The sequence below is a fragment of the Mus pahari genome, chromosome 10 (genome assembly GCF_900095145.1).
Source record: "Mus pahari chromosome 10, PAHARI_EIJ_v1.1, whole genome shotgun sequence".
NCBI classification, from domain to species: Eukaryota; Metazoa; Chordata; class Mammalia; order Rodentia; family Muridae; genus Mus; species Mus pahari.
Window position 1 is genome coordinate 68,887,230 of NC_034599.1, and position 7,624 is coordinate 68,894,853.

The window sequence follows — 7,624 nt, forward strand, 5'->3', positions numbered from 1 at the left end:
CCTCTCCCCAGAACTGGTATTCTAGGTGCACAGGCTTCTAAGCCAGACATTTTTACTGGCTTCAGGACCCCATACTTGTTAGGTGAGCATTTTACTGCCTGAGCTTTTTCTTAGCCCTCTTTAGCAGTCTCAACAGTGCAGCCCAGCTCTCCAGGCTCTTGGGAATCTCCCACCCCTCATCAAAGTTCTTAGTGCCCTGTCACCTGGGCCCTTGCTCCCGCTGAGTGTCCCTGGAAGGATCTGCCCTGGTCAGTGGCAGGCAAGTCCACTGCAGGAGGGCGGTGGGAAGCAGGCGGGACCGGAGCCAGCTGGGTCAGCGCCGGCCTGGGCGGGGCAGACAGAGGCCGGTGGAGGCGGATCCGACCTGAGGCCTCTGTGCCTGGCCCTGTCACCTGTGGGTTTGGTTCAGCTCCGGGAAGGCGCCCAGCTCCTCCCTCTCTGGGAATCTGAACATCCGTGGGAGTGGGCTGCGGACAGCTGCATGTAGTATCCCCACTTTGGGTTCTGCTGGGAAACTGTTCCTGGATGCTTTGGGAGACCTGATTTTTTTTTTCCTCTGTGGAGAGAGTTTCTCGGACTTTATAACTTTACAACAGCAGTAGGAAGGACCCGGTGGAGGTGAGCTCTGACTGGCTGTGACAGCTGAAGGCTGCTGCCAACACAGGGCTGAGGAAAGCCCCTGCTCCCACCTGTAGCCAAGACAGCCAAGAAGACCTGCTTAATCAAGACCAGACTCTTGTAAGTTTGGACAGGGGGGGAGAGGCTGAAGGGGCAGGGGGATTCCTGTTCTAAGAAAATTGAGTAAGGTGACTTGCTAGCAAGACTCCCTCTAGGGCAGTGTTTCCAGTCCAGCAGGAATCTTTCCTTCCAGCCCGTTTGTGTACAGTTAACAATGGTCTGCACGGAGCCCAGCTCTGCCTTAAACTCTTTCTTCTTCCTCCTGGAGGTCGTCTGTCTAAGGAGTTCAAGGTCAGCTGTTGAACACTAGGCCAATTTGGGAGAATATTTTTTTTCAGCCAATGCACATACTCAGAATCTGTCATCTCGCTTTCCTGTCTGCCTCTGCCCCTGTGCACATAGAGGGTTTTCACTTTCTCTGTCTTCCCAACTCTCCCCCCACCCCCACAGCCCCACCTTTAAGTTGTATTTTCCCTATACAATATTTTTATTAATTCTTTGAAAATTTTATATATGAATACAATGTATTTGGATCATTCATATTCACTTCCACCCTGTCCCTAAATCCCACCTAAATCCACTTCACCATGGTACTCTTCCTTCTCAACATCAAGTTGTTTTTTGTTGGTTTTGTTTTGTTTTGTTTTGTTTTGTTTTTAAATAATCCATAGAGTCCGATTATGCTGCCATATAGCATGGGTTAGAGCCCTCCACTGAAGCATGGTCCATCTAGCCGGGCCACACCCCCTAAAACTACCTCTTCCTGGACTTGAAGTCCTCAGCTGTTGGTAGCTCCACTGCAAGGGGGTGGGGGCCGGTGAGCCCCTCCTCCTACTTTCTAGGAATCTCAAGAATTCTGGAAGAGGAAAGTAAGCGCTTTTTCTTTTTTTTTTTCTTTTTTTTTCTTTTTTTTTGGTTTTTCGAGACAGGGTTTCTCTGTGTAGCTCTGGCTGTCCTGGAACTCACTTTGTAGATCAGGCTGGCCTCGAACTCAGAAATCCGCCTGCCTCTGCCTCCCAAGTGCTGGGATTAAAGGCGTGTGCCACCACGCCCAGCTGTAAGCTCTTTTTCTAACAAGTGCTATGCATACTTGGAGTCCTTCCTCCTCCTCCTCTTCCTCCTTCTCTTCCTCCTTTTTCCTCCTTCTCTTCCTTCTCCTCCTCTTCCTCCTCCTCTTCTCCTCCTCTTCCTCCTCCCTCCCCCTCCTCTTCATCCTCTCTCTCTCTCTCTCTCTCTCTCTCTCTCTCTCTCTCTCCTCTCTCTCCTCTCTCTCTCCCACCACCTGTTCCCTCATTTCCTTTAGTTCCTTCAGTACTAAGTCCCTCAAAAGTATATTCAAGAATACACTAAATAGAAGGGAAGTAGTCCTTCCTGTGACACTCTAAAAGGAGAACTGATTTTCAGAACCACAGAAGTCGATCTTCTGTGCTGAGTGCAATCTCACTACTTCTTTAAGGACATAGATATTTGTAAATTGGAACTTCTTTTTCAAAATAATGTGAGTTGCCAGACTTTACCATATGTAAAGGAACTTCCACTGCCTTTAACAAAGAGGGGACATAGAAATCTGGGAATCTCATGTGCGTACTCTCTCAGTCTCACAGAGAAAGAGTATGGTTAAATCCTGAGACATTTGGCGGTACCTTGAAAGTATTGTTGTGGAACATTCCAGGGTTTTCAGGCTGCTGCTTTCAGATATCCCAACAGCTTGACAATTTGCTTATTATTTCTGTTTAATAATAATAATTATTATTATTATTATAATCACTCATAGTGGTAGCCTCTGTAACTGCTCTGCCAGCTCACTGTAGACTGAGTCACTCAAGTGACTTCTCTGAATCACTTTTTAATGTAGTTTTTTTTTTTCAAACCTGTTTTTAAGATATCTGGACTCTGCTCTCTTCTATGCAGAATCAGAGGCCAGAGGTTGCAGTGAGAACCTGGTGGAAAGAATTGAACTGTGTTCTGAATTCTAGTTACAGCTCATTCTTGAAGTCCCACTGAGTCCCCTCCTATATTGATTTTGTGGTCTCCAAAAGTCCTTAATGTGTGTGTGTGTGTGTGTGTGTGTGCATGCGTGTGCAAATGTGTGTATTTTCTCTTAATTTTCAGGATGTGGACTTATCAGGAAGAATATCTGAACTTGTCTTAGCATGCTGATACTTATATCTAGTGCTGGGGAGCACTGCTCTGCAGAATTTGGACTGTGGACTTTCCTCTTGGTTCCAGAAAATGTTCTGGCATGCTGGATGCCTTGGCAGCTGACTAAGGGCATGAGGTTTAGGACTGGTAGGACCTTAGACAAATGACTTTGCTCTCCATGTTTCATTTCCTCCTGTCTAGAGCTGTTAATACTCTAGGATGTTGTTCACAGCATTGAAGGAATGTGTAACATGAATAGTACAGGGCCTGTACTTAATAGTCATTCAACAAATGGGAATAATTTCTCCAGTGTTCTTCTTCTATGATGGAGAGCATTTACTGCTCTTCCAGAGGATGAGAGTTCAGTTCCCAGCACATAGTCAGGCAGCTCATAACTGCTGCCTATAACACCAGCACCAAGGGGATACCACACTCTCTTCAGGCCTTCAGGGGCATTCACACATACATGGCACACATGCGAACACATATACATACATGTAAAATATATTTTAAAAGCAGACCAAGAACATACTATCTGGTATAATTTGGAATAAAGCCTAAAATTATATTTCCTACTCTTGCTACTGTCCTTGTTCTCCAAACACTGTAACCTGTGCTGCCCTTAGTCTGAAATTAGAGGAAGGTCCTCCTGCTCTGAGTTCTCTTATAAGAAAAATAATCTGCATTCCTACACGAGCCTGATGATATCTCTAGTCCAAATGCCACTCATCACTTCCTTCTGAGCTATTCGAGTGAATGTTAGAAAAAAAAATCTTATGGAAGAAGTATTGGGGGAGTTATTATTTTGGAGCACAAAACACTAACTGAACATCTTGAAAAGAAACTCATAGAATCTTACCGTCTTGGTTTCTTTTTGGTATTGTTAGCTTTCAACATCATTTTTTTTTTAAATACAGAAGTCTTTCCCTTTTCAGTTCTGATGAGTATGCATGAGTGAGTTCCCTCTCTCCCAAACGTTGTGCAAGTTGGCTGAATAAATGAACACTTAGCATCGCCCCTTTCTGCCTCTTATGACTTCATGAATTCAAAGAATTTTGTTACAATGCCCTGCAACATGTGGAAAAATTCTACCTGCTGTGTAGGTATCACCACTAAACAGAAAAAGGAATTTAATTACTTTAGATTCTGTTCATTGTAGAGAAAAAATGTTCTACAGGGTCCAGACTCTCCCTGTTGGTTACTGAAAGCCCAGAGCAGACCAGGCCTCCATTCATATCAAAGTGTGGTTATCTGGCAAAAGAAATTAAGTGAGAATTATTTTTTTGGGGAGGGAGGATTTATTCCCTTTGTTTGTTTTCTTTGACTTAGTCAATTAACTTGAACATTTGTTCATTGTGATGATGATATACATAAGGTCCAGACAGCATCAAGCTGAGGTTCAGTCAAGCTGCTTAGCTTAAGTATAAACGTCCCCGGAATCCTCGTCTATATTCTGATTCCTGGACTCATCGTGAGAGGTCCCATCCAGTCGGAAATCCCAAGAGTCTCCATTTGAACAGAACTCGAAGGTGATGCTGATCTCATAGAAATCATCATTTTGTGCAAGTGGTGCACTTGCAAGTGTGTGTGTGTGTGTGTGTGTGTGTGTGTGTGTGTGTGTGTGTGTTCCTGTGTATACAGGTGCCAGTGTGGAGGCGAGACATCAACATCAGCTAGCTGTCTTTCCTGATTGCCTTTCACTTTTCTCTCTCACTGAACCTGGAGCTTGCTAAGACTAGGCTGGGCTGGCCAGAGAGCCTCAGGAGTCGGCCTGTCTCTGTCTCTCCATCAGCATGCTACCATGCCCAGCTTTCAAAAAGTGGGTTCTGGAAACCAAACTCAGTTCTCTGGGCTTGCTTGGTAAATAAACACTTTATTAATTGAGCCATGTCTCCAGCTTCTCCTCTTCCTCCCCCTCCTCCTCTTTCTCCCCCTCCTCTTTTCTAGCACATCTGGGACTCTGTGTTATATATGCATCATACGGTGTGCATACATGCGTGTACACGTGTGTGTGGAGACCAGGAATCAACATCACGTGTATTTTTTTTATCTTTTTTCCCCTGTCTTACATTTTGAGGCAGGGTTTTTCAATGAGACTAGAACTCACTAATTATCTAGTCTGACTGGACAGGGTTTCCCTTAATTTGATTCTTTTTTCTATTTTTAATACCAAAAAAAAAAAAAAACAAAAACAAAAAGCATCACCCAAAACAGTTTTTTTCTAAGCACTTGCAGATGAAGGTCCTTAGGCGTCAAGAGTTACAAGTGAATGAGTTCAGGACTAGGAAGGTGGGGCTAGTTTAGTTATCAACTATTTTATTAGATTGTTCCATATTTTCTCTGAACTCTGGATATAAATTCCTATCTCATTATTTCAGGATTTGACTTGCCCCCCATTCCCTGTGAATCCTCCTCACTTCCCATCTAGGCCGGGCAAATTCACCCTGTGTCCAACATCCCGTGTATCTTTTGGAAACCAGGCTGCCATCTTTATCCCTCAGGGTACACAGGTTCCATGGTCTGTAGGCATCTCAGGGGAGTGGGGCGCTTCTTCCCAGCGGGAGACCACAGCAGTCAGGTACTTCATATGGGTGGGGCCAATCAACTCCCACCTTATGCATGACTATAGAATCCAAATACTTTTTGTGATACACTTTGTAGTTTTCTCCTCTTTCAGATGAGAGAAACCTTGAATAATTCTCCATACCTGCTTTTTTTTTTTTTTTTTTTTTGTGTGTGTGATTTTTCGAGACAGGGTTCCTCTGTATAGCTCTGGCTGTCCTGGAACTCACTTTGTAGACCAGGCTGGCCTCGAACTCAGAAATTCACCTGCCTCTGCCTCCCGAGTGCTGGGATTAAAGGCGTGCGCCACCACGCCCGGCCATACCTGCTTTTTAAGAAACGTGGTATATCCCATTATAATCATTACTTCAGAAAGGGACGTTCTAATTGCCGTGTTCTTCTCATCTTTCCATTTACTTTTTTAGCTTGAGAGAAACACAGAGTGATTCTAAGCAGCCTTGCCATACCCTCGTGGGACCACAGGACAAGCAATCAATTGCCTCTGCACCCAGGGCAGGATTTGGAGAATTCCATTTCCCTACACTTCCATTTTCTACTGATTAAAAACTCTTGACAGGGAGAGTTTCAGCCTTTTTTAAAATTTATTTTATTTTTTATTCTTTCCAGTGAAAGAAAGCAAGTCAGAATGACCCTTGACTTGCTAATGCCTGTCACGTGGAGAAGGAGCAAATTATTCTCTGGCCTCCGTGTTGCCGTGTATAGAACATGTGTTCTGAGTAGCTGCTGGTTTTCACAGCCTCTTTTGCCAGCTGAGGTGCAACATAAACTATTTTAATTAATACCGTGTCACCAAAAGGGATTGAGGTAGCCAATTGAATTCTGCCAAGATAGAGTCTTTTGATGAAAACATATCTTTATTGATTGAGGATGAAAAAAAAATCATTCTTAAAATGAAATCCAGAGGAAAAAAATCACGTCCCTCAGAGAAAATTTCTGAGTGGCAGGCTGAGATTAACATCATAAAATTGAATTTGTGCTTCAAGCCTTTGATGTAATCAGCAGCTGGGAGATGGCGCTGCCCTCGCTGCGTGCCCTCCGATTATTGTGGGGAATGAAATAAGGGTTTCTGGTGTCCCTCCTCCAAGAAATACAAACAAGGTATTACCAGGTAGTTTCTTGCTAGTTAAAATAGGTTGAATCGATTCAAGGCCTCTTAGGCCCTCATTGGCCCATGAACTGTAGGAGTTGAGCATTTATTTATGCCCCAGGGACAGAATTTGTGGCTGGTGCTAGAGTGACTTCGTTGGTCAGTAGGAACCTAGCAGAGCAGAGCACAGGGATCCTGCTAACCAGGGACTGCTTTGTGATAAGAGGGCTGGGAAAGGTTAGAAAGCAACACAGTGCTGGGGATGGGTCAGTCAGTCTGGGGACTCCTAACCGGAAAGCATGCATGTGTGGACATCATCTCAGAGCTGGAGATCGTAGATGCCTAGTCACTTCAACAGGTTTTCTCCTGTTTTTGTTTAGTCCCGGTACTTTGAAAGACCCACCGTCCACACCTTGACTCTGTGTGTATAAACAATTGCAAAAAAAAAAAAAAAAAAAAAAATCTCTTAGCAGATTCACCCTCAGACTCAAGAGAGTAGCTTGAACCTCGGTCACCCTGTGCCTGAGCTCAAGTTGTATTCGTGTTGTTTTCTTTTCTTAAGGGTAAAGGTTTGCTCATGTGGACTTGAAACAAAAGATGATGCTATTCTGACGCTCACTCTCAGTCTCCTTGAGATGTGGGATGGGCTTTGAGGTCAGACAGACATGGGATGTAATTATATCTCACCACGGAATCCAGCTTTGCCAAGCCTCTTTCCCGCAGGCAATCACTAAATGACAGGTATGCAGATGAAATAGGGAAGGTGGTAAATGCCCAGAGCTGTGTTGAGGCAGTAGCTGGCATTTAGTTAAGTGTGTGTTAAGTAGGGTCTGTAAGATTTCCTTATGACCGAGAAGGGGAGGAAAAGCCAGAAGTTTGGATGTGTTCTCAAAGAAGGAGACGAGAGGATTCAAGGCCAAGGAGATTCCATGTCAAGAGGACTACAAAAAGGAAATGAGCTGTCTGATTTATGACAGAAATCCCAAAAAGGTAAAGGTGCTTGTTGCCAAGACGGAGAGCTTAAGTTCAGTTCCCCGGACCGGCTTGGTGGAAGGAAAGAGCCAACTCTCACAAATTGTCCTCAGACTGTACATGTATGTACACACACACACACACACACACACACACACACAC

The 7,624-nt window shown here is 44.3% G+C and overlaps 1 protein-coding gene across 3 annotated transcripts in view; it reads left to right on the top strand.

Annotated features, from left to right (window-relative positions):
- The first annotated feature begins 374 nt into the window (after positions 1 to 374).
- Wdr72 (WD repeat domain 72) overlaps positions 375 to 7,624 on the top strand; it is a 172,301-nt gene continuing 165,051 nt past the window's right edge. For 2 of the 3 annotated variants that reach the window (XM_029543846.1, XM_029543845.1), the window contains exon 1: positions 400 to 738. The gene's annotated coding sequence lies outside the window, so the exon portion shown is untranslated. Of the gene's footprint in view, positions 739 to 7,624 lie in introns of all 3 variants that reach the window. The other variant, XM_021207686.1, reaches the window with a different exon arrangement.